General features: G+C 40.5%; 1 protein-coding gene across 1 annotated transcript in view; it reads right to left on the bottom strand.

Moving 5' to 3' along the window:
* The window catches only part of LOC134213036 (histidine decarboxylase), an 87,842-nt gene extending 80,811 nt beyond the window's left edge, over nucleotides 1-7,031 (bottom strand). Inside the window, exon 1 of the mRNA XM_062691530.1 lies at nucleotides 6,975-7,031. The gene's annotated coding sequence lies outside the window, so the exon portion shown is untranslated. The remainder of the gene's footprint in view (nucleotides 1-6,974) is intronic.
* Nucleotides 7,032-13,355: the final 6,324 nt, after the last annotated feature.

The raw sequence follows: 13,355 nt of genomic DNA on the forward strand, positions 1-13,355 counted from the left end.
GTGGACATGAAATACCAGGCATTCTGAAATGGGTCACTGGAGCTGCAGTAGAGCTAACACTTTCTAACTCCCGGATTAAATCTAACTGTTTTAACAGACAGATTTCTTCCATAACATCACTGCCAGACAGTGGGGGTTAGTTTGTACACACACACACACACACACACACACACACACACACACACACACACACACACACACACACACACACACACACACACACACACACACACACACACACACACACACACACACACACACACACACACACACACACACACACACACACACACACACACACACACACACACACACACACACACACACACACAAAACCAGTCATTCGAGAAGCGAAGTATGAATATAAAATAGTCAATTGATGGTTCTGACCGCTTCCAGGACCTAAGGATTGGCCCCGGGGAACCTGTGGAAGGGGATATTTTAGTTTTAGCAATAAAACCAGTCATTCGAAGGCTTTTTTTCATGGTTTTCGATCAGGAAGCGAAGCATGAATATAAAATAATCCATTGACGGCTCTGACCGCTTTCGAGACCTACGGATTGGCCCTGAGGAACCTGTGGAAGGAACATTTTATTATCATATAGTTTTATAGTCATTCGACGACTCTTTTCTAGTGGTTTCGATTAGTAATCGAGAAATGAATATAAAAGGGATAATTGAGGGCTCTGACCGCTTTCTGGACCTACAGATTGGCCCAGGGAACCTGTGAAAGGGGACATTTTAGTTTAGCACCAAAACTAGTCATACAACGGCTCTTTTTTTCACGGCTTTGGATCAGGAAGCGAAATATGAAGTAGGCAGTAATAAAACTGAAAAAAAAAATGATTCGGGTAATATTTTTAAAATGATCCTGGCATTTCATATTTATACCTCGTTTCCTGATCGAAAAACGATTATTTTTACAGATAACCCCGGAGCGATCAGTAGTTAATGAGAGCAGTCAGAGCCGTCAATGGTCCATTTTATATTCATACTTCGCTTCCTGATCGAAAACCGTAGAAAAGAGCCGTCGAATGACTGGTTTTTTATGCTAAAACTAAAATGTTTCCTTCCACAGGTTCCCCGTGAGCTATCCGTAGGTCCAGAAAGCGGTCAGAGCCGTCAATGGTCCATTTCTTTTTCATACTTCACATTCTGATTGAAATCCATGAAAAAAGAGCCGTCCAATGATTGGTTTTGGTGCTAAAACTAAAATGTCCCCTTCCACAGTTCCCCGGGGGTAATTCGTAAGTCCTGGAAGCGGTCAGATCCATTAATGGTCCAATTTATACTCATACTTCGCTTTCTGATAAAAAATCACGAAAAAAAAGCAGTCGAGTTATTGGTTTTGGTGTTGCAACTTAAATGTTCCTTTCCACTGGTTTTCCGGGGGGAATCTGTAGGTCATGGAAGCGGTCAGAATAATCAATGATCCATTTTATATTCATACTTTGCTTATATGAAAGAAGAGCTGTCGATTTGATTTTGGTGTAAAAACTAAAATGTCCCCTTCCACAGGTTCCTCGGGGGCAACTAGTAGGTCCTGGAAGCGTTCAAAGCTGTCAATGGTCCTTTTATATTTATAGATTGCTTTCTGATCGAAAACCTATCAAAAAGAGTCGTCGAATGACTGATTTTGATAATAAAACTTATATGCTCCCTTACACAGGTTCCTCGGGGGCAATCCGTTGGTCCTGGAAGCGGTCAGAGCCGTCAATGATCCATTTTATTTTCGTACGTCGCTTCCTGATCGATAACCATGAATGAAAAGCTGTCGAATGGCTAGTTTTGGTGGTAAAACTGCAATGTTCCCTTCCACAGGTTCCTCGGGGCCAATTCGTAGATCCTGGAAGCGGTCAGAGCCGTCAATGAACCATTTTATATTCATACTTCGCTTCCTGATAGGAAACCATGAAAAAAAGCCTTCGAATGACTGGTTTTGGTGCTAAAACTTAAATGTCCCCTTCCACAGAATCCCCGGGGCCAATCCGTAGGTCCTGGAAGCGGTCAGAACCGTCAATTGACCATTTTATATTCATACTTCCCTTCTTGATCGAGAACCATGAAAGCTTGAAACGTCTGTTTGTCTAAATGTCCGTACATCGAATGACTGGTTTTGGTGCTAAACTTAAAATGTCACCTTCCACAGGTTCCCCGGGGCCAATCCGTAGGTGCTGGAAGCGGTCAGAGCCGGCAATGGACCATTTTATATTCATACTTCGCTTCCTGATCGAAAACCATGAAAGAAGAGCCGTCGAACGACTGGTTTTGGTGCTAAAACTAAAATGTCCCCTTCCACAGGTTCCCCGGGGCCAATCCGTAGATCCTGGAAGCGGTCAGAGCCGTCAATGGACCATTTTATATTCATACTTCGCTTCCTGATCGAAAACCATGAAAAAAGAGCCGTCGAATGACTGGTTTTGGTGCTAAAACTAAAATGTCCCCATTCACAGGTTCCCCGGGGACATCCCAGCTATTCCAGGATCCGTTTGTTCAATTGGTTTTTCATTCTTGACACATTAGAAGCCTTCTGGAATAAAATCATAGTGGACGATCAATCATAAAGTGAGATTCAAATCAAGTTGTGACCTGACCCCTTTGATAAGTATCGATCGGAACCAATTATAAAGAGATGGCCATCACCCTCATTCTTGTTTACGTACGAACGCGCTTTCGAACGAAAGCTGATGCGCATTCTCGTTTACGCCAGCAAAATCAAATGGGGAAACGATTCGAACGAACTGCATTCGTTCGAAAGTTTCATTCGTCCGTAAACAAGAATAGGAGTGAATATCTCACTTGATTCTGGTCCGATTCCAAATCTCAATATATGGTTCCAATCAGCAAGAGCCCCCTACTTCATTTGTGATTACTAATATTATTCAATTTTTAACCACAACTTCTCCCAATATCCACCTCAAATTTACGGTTTTGAACCTACCTCCGAAAAACCCGGAATATCTCCGGAATCCGGTGGCCATAGTCGGTTCCATGGACATACCGTCAAACTGCATTAATTTTCTAGTTCGGGCATGCCTGAATTGTCAAAATCGGATGATAACTAAGATAGTTACAACACATCTAATTTTACTCAAAATTTGCCTATCCTAATTATTTTGTCCATCCCCTGTAGATATTATGGCACGTAACTTTAAGAAAATGGAGGAGCCTACATCAGACTGTAAAGCTAAGCTAAACGGATTAGATTAGTCATTAACACGTCGATGACGTAAGCCACCCACCACTAGTTTGTATTGATGGTGACGAAATCGAGGTGGTTGAAGAATTCGTGTACTTGGGTTCACTGGTGACCTTCGATAACGATACCAGCAGAGAAATTCGGAGACGCATCATGGCAAAAAATCATACGTACTTTGGACTCGGCAAAACACTCCGATCGAATATTAGACCGGTAGTTCTATACGGACACGAGACCTGGATGATGCTCGTGAAGGACCAACGCGCACTGGGAGTTTTCAAAAGGAAAGTGCTGCGTACCATCTATGGTTGGGTGCAGATGGAGGACGGTACGTGGAGGAAGCGAATGAACCAAGAGTTGCATCAGCTGTTGGAAGAACCATCCATCGTTCACACCACGAAAATCGGAGGACTGCGGTGGGCCGAGCACGTAGACAAGATGATTTGCGGAACCTCCGCAGACTGCTTTATTGGCGACGTGCAGCCATGGATGGATCGAGCTAAATGGAGAAGACTTTTATGCACTTCTCAGGCCACTTCGGCCTTAGTCTGATAATAGATAAATAAAGCGTCTTCAACCAAGGGTCGTACAAACTGAACAAGTAACACCTAGCATGAGACAATATTCAAGGACACAATAACACCCAGTGGACAGTGGAGAATTCTTCGATCACTAGAAGTTTCCTCTTTACCGGGGCGGGAATCGAATCCACACTCCGTAGCACATGCGTCTAGACGATTAACGTCGCTAACCGCACGGCCACGAAGCCCACTTTTTATTTTAAAACCAATCAGTGTCTTTGTAGCTTTTTGTTTCAAAAAATGTCAACTAATAATAAGCAGATAATGAGAAAACTATTACCATTTTTCATTATTTAACATAGAACCATTTTTTTTGGAAATAGAGTATGTTACACCTTCAAAAAAATAAAAAAATAAATAATCTTTTTAAGACTGCAAAGATCTCCTTCACAGGTTGAATGTATGTTTCATGATTTATCATAATCATAATTTGAGCTGATTGCTTTTCAAAACCACGTAACACAAGGAGAATATATTCAATGCTTTAGTCATGGATTGAACGGACGGATTGATGTGATGTCAAAAATGTCAAAATTGTTAAAATTATCATACTTATTGAATGATCGACACGGGAATTGTGTCTTTTTCAAGAGGAAAATATGTCTGTTGTTTGTCGTCGTGTGTTTAGTCAAACGTGAACTGTCTGTTTGTTCAAATGTCCGTACATGAATTCGGAGGCACTGTTATCACTAAAGTTTGTAAGGAAAGAATTGAAAAAAAAGTTAAGTCCATCCTTTATCACCCCAAACCATAAAGTCTATGGAAAACCTCCTTAATTCGCTACATTGCACAGTAGCTAAAATCATGTTTTTAGCGCGTTTAATTAATAGTACCTTTATTATGTGATTCAGCGTAATGGCGTCTTCAAGACATTTTATCAATAAGTCAACGCGCTATTTTGGAGGTATTCAGCCTTATGATCAATCCCCCGAAAAGTGAGTTGAAAAATTTATGTTTTCCACTTTACAACATGGAAGGTATACGTCTTGTTGTAAAGTGGAAAAAGTTGTGCGAGCTGTAGGAAAGTTCTCCCGAAAAACTTTGTCCAAGACACCAAGTCCGTAATTTTATTACTTTTGGAGATTTATTTTGAACATCTTCGATGTGCATATAAGCATATGGGGACGCATGGTGCATTAGTTCACCAACTCCTTGTGATGGGTGATTGATTTCTACCCTCCATAGTAGGAAATGGTTTGCATCCGCTTACAAATCTACAATTCAGGCATTAATTTAAAGTTTATTACTAGTACTTTTACGCATATGAGATTGACTGCCATAATTTGCCCGTTGTCAAGTAGCAATTAAATCAAATATGACTTATAATTCCAATAAAAATGTTATACCTTTTTTATTTTTTAAGTTTTCAAGTCAAAACAGAAACCAAACGGCGTGTTTTAATATTATCTAAAACTAATGATTTGTTTATCGGCTTTATCGGTAATCAACAGATTGAAGACCGTTCGCTAGGGCGCGAACAGGTTTGAAACGATAAAGTGGAAGGAAGACCATCTATTGTACAGCACACAATCGAAGCGTGAATCTTCTTGCCTAACGTCCTGTTTGTGGCTTGGTCAGAGGTATGGAAACCACCGTGCCAAGACAGGCAAAAAGATCCAGGCAACGATGTCCCCATGTGCTGTTCTGTTTTACATTTAATTCTATCGATCTGTTGATTTTAAATTATCTTTCAATTATCTACTCCCTCATACTTTAAGTAGAACTGACCGATAAAGCCGATAAACAAATCATTCATCACTATCACGGTCGTAAAATCTGTTTCAATTATCTAAAACTTTCTAGAACATGCAAAAATGTAGAAATGGAAATGAAAAAGACATGATGAAAAAACCATTTTGCAGGGGTTGTTAGCATAAAACGTAAAAAATCTCCAAAAGTAACGAAATTAAGAACTTGGTGTCTTCGACAAAGTTTTTCAGGAGAACTTTTGCTAAAACTCTCGCGAAGACGTATACCTTACATGTTATAAAGTGGAAAAAAATAAATTTCTCATCTCACTTTTAGGGGGATTGATCATAAGGCTAAATACCTAAAAAAAGCGCGATGACTTACTGCTAAAATGTCTCGAAGACAAATTGCATAATAAAGGTACTATTCGATAAACGCGCTAAAAACACGAATTTAGCCACTGTGCATTGATGGGAAGAAAACATCGACGAAAAGAAATCAATCAAGCCAGTTACGTCCTAAGCGCGAGAAATGCATGTAGGCAATACATCATTGGCAAATAAAATGAATTTAAACAATATAAAATAAAAATGAACCTATGAAGCCTGATTAGTTAGGTCTCTTAAAAGTTTTTGCACATATGATTACTGAATACATGGATTTTAACATTGTAATTCAAATATGGAGAGAGAATCGATATCGCCATCTCCGGATTGGAAATCCTACGCCTTTTCTCGTAAGGCTAACTGGAGACCCTGTAGACCGGGGAAACAATGTTACGCCCGTTTAGACGAATATCTTCACTTGTCGTAAAGCGAGTTAGTACTATTCCATTAAATTCCACCACTTTGTAATCCTTACATATACGTATTTTGATCTCAACAGTAAGGCCGTCGTCAGCTCCTCGTGCTTGCCTCAACCTAAAACATATTTTCATTACTGTTGTAGCAAACCACTTACATTTTGTTTGCAGAGATAATATTCAATATTAAATGTCTGATGTTGACAGAAAAATGTTCCGTAAATACTTTGTATTTTTATCCATACTTCAAGAAAATAAGTTAATTTTAGAAGAAAATTTAAAAAGCATCAGAAAAATATATATAGCTCTTTTAGTGGAATGTATTCAACCGTCTAAGACGAATTAAGTACTGTCCATTTAATTCCACCAGTTAATTTTCGTTATCTTTGCAGATACAATGCAAAGATAACGAAAATTAACTGGTGGAATTAAATGGACAGTACTTAATTCGTCTTAGAGGGTTAAAAAGCATGTTTTGATGGATTCCAAAAGTTAAAATGCATATTTGAAAATATTAAGTCTTATATCAGCTTCAGCACGCAAGTTTTTGTCAATTGATTACACTTTAATTCAAACGATAAGAATAAAGACACTTTATGTCTCAATGCACAATATGGAATCACTGAGAACTTCCAATCTTCTGTTCAGGTGTACTTCTGGAGACATCCAATGTTTTATTCACTAGAAATCACTTTTTCTTTACCACAAACTGAAATCCACCAAGCTACTGATCACCTCAACTTCGACCGGGACCGCGTCAAACACTGATAATGTCCTTATCAGCGATGCCCCTTTTTATACCATTTCATCAGTTGATAATAGAAACAAAAAAAAAGTCCCAATTCCTGGTGATATCCTTCCCCAACCCACCGCGACGTTGGGTTCATCTCATACCAAGCATCAACAGATGTCTTTCGGATTGGTCCCAGCTTCCGATTTCTGGTGCCCCATCTTTCCCGTCTGTGAATGAAAAGTCGTTTAATTCATCGGACTGATGCTGCCCGAACGATGTGGAACAGGACATGCGCGTTTTCATGTCCGTTCTCGAGGTGATAGCGGGACGAACAGCGGTGATAAGATAGAGTGCTCCCAGCCAGCCGTAGTGCGTCATATAGCGAGACACCGACTGGACGGTGCAAAGAACGGTGTTCGTGTTTTGTTAGGTCGTTAAAATCTTTCCTAACAGGATTATGTCGATTAAATTATAATTATGTGGTGATGGATAAGCAAGAAGAAAGTTCAAATCGAAAGTTTTTAAAATCGATGTAGGGATTTAAATTTTTTATTTATTTTGAATATGTTTTGGGTAAAAAAGCCTTTAATGTGCAACTAGTTGCAAAAAGATTAATTTTTCAGCGCGAGTTATACGTTTATCCAACAAGACTTGCCGAGTAGGATTAAATAATACGAGTGCTGAAAAAATCGAGTTTTGCAATGAGTTGCATAAACTACTATTAAGGTGAAGGTGGGTTGAGTACCAAAACAAAGCTTTGATAGTATTGGTACAGTAAAAACTTTCATATACTGTAGTAGTTTTGGTGTCGTATTTATAAAAAACCAAGAATATTAGTAGGGTGGTTCAAAAAACGACCCAGCATCATCACGCTCACTTGATTCCGTCCCATGCTCCGAGTGTCCTAGAAAAACCAATTTGAGCAAAAACTGGTTGAGCGCAAGCCGGTTCAAGTTTGTATGAAAACTAGAATGGGAAACTAAACCTTTTATTACATTGATTACGGCGCTTTCCCTCCAAACGCTGGCGAAAAGAGAACCCACATTGCTGAAAGCAACATTCCAGAGACTTCAGTGAACGGAAAACGCACCGCAGGGAAGATCCATTGATTACGTAACGCAAATATAGCATTTTATACTCACCCTTATGTCACACTTTTTGTATGAAGTATCTGCCTCTGGTGCGATAGTGTAGACTAGACTAGACTAGAAGTATTTGCTCCTGATCACGGACAAATTCTGGCTATTTTGTTGAATTGCACGTTTCACTGATGCCTTCTGAGAAGCCTAATTATCATGCGAAAGAATCGCAACCTCGATTAAAATCAACTCCCAACTATTGGAACGACCATTCAATATGGATTGTCTATGGAGTTGAAGCTCTTAAATATTTCATCCCGTCATATGGTCTCCCCCCTCGCCATCGTCCAATGACGGAGTGCCAGAATCAGAATAATGTTAAATTCAACCTCGCCATATCAACTGTCATACAAACCTGAAACGACCTGCGCACGGTAAGCCTATTCAAACCAGCCCAAACCATTGGATGACACCCAAATTATAAATCATAATCAACTGAGCGTGGCGAAGCAAAATTATTTTTGAGCCACCCTACTTATTAGTTTGTTGCTGCCGGTGCCGGTGCACCGCGGTGTTTACATTTGCTCCGCGATCAGTTTTAATCGTTTTTTTCGGGCAAATCTAGCAGTTTATACTAAGTTTTCGATTCAAATAAGTGACTGATTTCAAAAGTGGTGTTTAATTTGCATTCTATCAACATTTCGGGCTGCTCATGTGCAGAGAAGTGAGTAAAAACTTGATTTTTCCAATGCCCTTTGAGAAGAAGTGAAGTGCAGTGATGAACCCAACAAATCGCGGACGGCTATTAAATTGGCACGAAACTGCTAATTTATGCTACAATTCGAGCCGGAATCCATAGGATTCATTGAAGAAACATGTTCATTATCACGGGAAGTAAGGAAATATGCTGTGAACAGGTTAGTAATTTGAATAATTAACTTTTGCTCGATGCTGTTCGATGCATTCGAATGTTGGTGGGAGAGGAGTGCGGGAGGTGTGGGGTTGGCCCGTGGAAGGTCCGGTGCCATATTGGCTGCCATTGTGGTACTCTTCCAACTATGTCCTTAAAGGCTTTTTATATCCAAAACATACTGAAACTAAACTAAATCAAAACATTTTTTTTGCGATGGGGAAAAATGTGCTTTAATATGATAAATCCGTACCAGTACAGTTTAGTTGACCGCATTTGGGTAATAAATCATGTTGCTGCAGAGAACAATCATATTCCATGTTATCTTACCACATTCCATAGCTCGACAAACCGTTAAGTGCCCGATATTTTCAATTTTATTCACTGAATGTTCCTGAAACTGAAACTGATCCACATAATTATTGTCATTAGTGCAGCTTTGAACTTCTTTTCTCATACCAAAAGATATTTTAGTTATAAGATACAGATTGTTGCTGTCGTCGCTGCCCGGATGGAATTTTTTTTTTCTGATGTTCAAGATGTATCGGACAACAGAATAAAGGAAATCGAGGCGACAATCTTGCAACTAAAATGTCTTTTCTTATACCACACTACGGCACACGACGAAAATAAAATTGTTGCAGCTGGATTGATTCTTTCGGGAAGTAACTAGGGTTCTAATATACATATTATATTTTAATTAATAATACTTTGTGTACTAATTCTGCGCAAAAGAAACGCGCCAAAAAATTAGTTAGCAGATTGGAATATGCGGCCTGACGGTAGCCGCAAAGGGTTCGTATCCGTTCCCGTTGAGTCGAACCGCAAAACCACGCGGAATCTTCAATTGGAACTGAACACGGTGTCTCTGAGCGGTCTTAGGACTACGAGCATGACCATGAGCATGATTGGCCGCCCACGGTTGCTACTCCGTTATTGCCAGGTCAGCTGTAATTACACAGAGAACCAACAGATGAAGTTTGGAACTAACATCATCTTCAATGTGTAAGAACTGGTGACCCAAAACTAAGCAATACCAGCGCCGGCCGTGTCCGAATGCAGGTCTATTGAGGAATAGATAGGAAATTGTTGACGTGATACTCGCTTTGATAGAAGCCGACGAGTCATCTGCACTTCCACGAGAAATCACTGGGATGTTGGATATATGGGGTAGGAAGTGTGGCAGGGTTCGTTTTGGTAAACGGTTTGCCGTGTATAGCGTGTAGTTTGATTTAAAACAAAAACAATCGACCGAACGTTTAATATTTTAATTATCGACCGCACTACACAACTGGATGCGAACTAAATGTTCACTTTCTGATGAATTTACTCCCCCGCACAATGCAGCACAAAATTCGGTGACCGGTTGATCGCTCTGCTTACTGGAGAATCACGACTGGACAAGAAGCAAATTTACACTTTCTGATTAAGTTACTCACCCGTACAATGTAGAACAAAATTCCCGACACGAATGCGAGCGGTATTTAGGCGAAAAATACCGTGCGTCTCCACCGAACTGGAGGAATGTTCGAGAGAAACGTTCTGAGAAACGCGCACTCATCCTGTGACGAGACAGAACTCCGGATCTCCGGTCGCCGCTGGATGATCGGTCCAATTCCGGGGTCACCAGACACGACCCACCGCCACCAGCACTACCCAATTTTTGAGCGGGCCTGCCACAGGAAAAGTTATTATCCCCGTTTTTAATTCGCGCGTCCAACCGTCCGAAAAAACCGCGTCCTACCAGCTGAAACTGGTGGCGTCCCCGCCGAATGACGTCACGGGGCCCTGATACCGGGAGATGGGGCATAGCACCGGCCACCAAAGAAACGTGAACACACGCGCCGAAAACAGCCGTCACATCAGTTGTCGAAATAAGGGGCGGAACACTAGTCATCCGACACCGGGAGATGGAGCGGAACGCCCGTCGTCCGATTCGTCTGAAATGGCTGACAATCAGCCGAACACACGCCGAAAAATAACACTCGATAACAACGCGCGAAAACACGATCAGAAACCGAGTTTGAGCTAAACCTCTAAATTTGGTATTAAAATTGGTATACAAAGTCAATAGCACTACACTTGTCTTATGCAAGGTATAGGTTTTGATAATAATACATTACAAAGCAAGAACCGGAACGTGCTCACCATGTTTGTAAGTCCATCCGCTGTTTTTCATCAAAACAGTTTTCCGCATCGAAACCCCTCATGAAGGACCTAAGAGGCACCCCTGTCAAACATCCGCAAAATAAGCACCAGCACTGAGCAATGATCCCACGACCAACATGCTATGCTTTAGCATCTTCCCTTCTTCACTCCGCACTGTACTAGCAAGCTGTCAGCTGTTATTTGTAAAGGAACACACTGGACACACAATTTTCGCCAAGAAACACGACCACTCGCGATACCATGCTTCTCCATAGTTCTCCATTAAACCAACTTGGCTTAAAAAATATATAGAATAATAGTTAACTTTTGTTAGTTATCGGCAGCCAAAACGAAAAAATCACGCTGTGAAAACTTTTGACGTCCGTCCGTCGCGCACCGCACACTTCGATCTCTCTGAGCGGTCTTAGGACTACGAACGGTAAATTAAATTAAATGGGCGAAATAATTTGCCTAAAAACGAGCGATTAAGAATAAATAGGGACACGGCAGGTATTTCCGTCCATCGTCATAGGGGCTAAAACCATCGAAAACAACGTCCATTTACTAGAACTCCACTATAGCAGAACGTATCTCCTGAGTTTACAATTTGATACGGATGAGTTTGTCAAAAAAGTGTCTCTTTTATTGGTTTTCGAGACTATGACGAAAAGACGAAAATGCCTGCCTTAACCCTAAGTACAATTTTTGATCCGGTAAGTTTTAGTAATAAAACAAGCATTTTTAGAATTCAAGTTTGATAACTATATTGCAGTAATGTGAATAATTCATGGCAACATATCCGAGGATTATTACAGCATTCCGTCGGACGGATTCTTTACGTTATTTTGGTCAAAGTGCCTCCGAAAAGGATCAAAAAAGGACGTTCGATACATCATCAAATATCTCTCCGTTGAGCTTCACGAGATAAATATTTTCCAGAGTGTCTTCACCAAGCCCTGAGAGACAATCTGTCAGTGCTAAGGGTAAAGCACTGAAAGCTCGCTTGACGCTTACGCGAGTTAAAACATTAAAGTCGATTCGGACTTTTTAAAAAACAACACTACACAATTCCACTGCTTAAATCAGACTGACTTTAATTAATCTATCTACCAATAATTACACCTATATGTTTATCGTCCGGTGACTGTCGCTGGCCGGTGTATTGCTGACTCCGCATCGTTCGATGATGGCCTGTCGTCGTGTCGATTGAGGTGCCTGTCGTCAATTCGGGTGTCAGCAAATTCCTTTGGTAGCTCTGTTGCTAACTCGCCCCGGCTGAGTGATTAGGTTCCATGGAAATCACATCTGCAAACGTCAATGTCCTAAGAGGAGTTGCGTCAAGGATTATCGGGACGTCCTTCGCTGGCTCTTCATGTTGAATTTCTATCTTCGTTGATCTGTTGAATATGAAATTAAAAACGATAGCAATGCTGATTATGGTTAGAGGGAAAGCTATTCCCCCAAATATGGTTAACTTCGGCCAGTGCAGGCTATTGGTTTGTAACTTGATGAAGTCCAGATCCTTTCTTGTCTCAAGATGGAGCTCATGGAGATGTTCCAAGCTCAAATTGATGATGAGATGTTGATTGTCCACCGTAACACCATCTAGTGGTATTTGTAAAGGCGATTCCTCTAGATTTTTGATACTGCTGCTGTAAGTTCTGTTGTCGATCGAAATTTCGCAGCTTTCGAATGAAACAAGGAATGGACCAGATAAATTCCTGTTGCTGATTCCGCAATTGGATGAAATGGTGAAATTTCTGTTGTAATTTATGATAACGTTGAATTGAATTGACAGTGAAGTTGCATCTGGCGGGTTTCCCATTCAAAAGTTCCGAGATACAAGATGATTTTTCCGGTGATAGATCATTCATATTGAAGATTGTTGGCTTTAGCGAATCTACGGCGTATATCTCGTTGCTGTGCATCAGAAAGGTTTTTCTTGTGGTATGAATTTGCTTTTGATTATGATGAATTGGATAGATGTGGACTTTCCTAAACACTCTTGGGTCTAACTTGGGCATTTTGATAAGCAGAGCTACCTCCTTGCTGTTGGTGGCCACTGATGATTCTGCATACGATAGCGCTTCGGTGATGGAATGAGTTGTTACATTTTCATTACTTAGCTTTTGGACTAACACTTGAATTTCTGCTGAACTTAAAATTTTCTTATTCAAAATTCCTATCTTTGCAAAATTTATGCTATCCACAATT

Source organism: Armigeres subalbatus, chromosome 2 (genome assembly GCF_024139115.2).
Source record: "Armigeres subalbatus isolate Guangzhou_Male chromosome 2, GZ_Asu_2, whole genome shotgun sequence".
NCBI lineage: Eukaryota > Metazoa > Arthropoda > Insecta > Diptera > Culicidae > Armigeres > Armigeres subalbatus.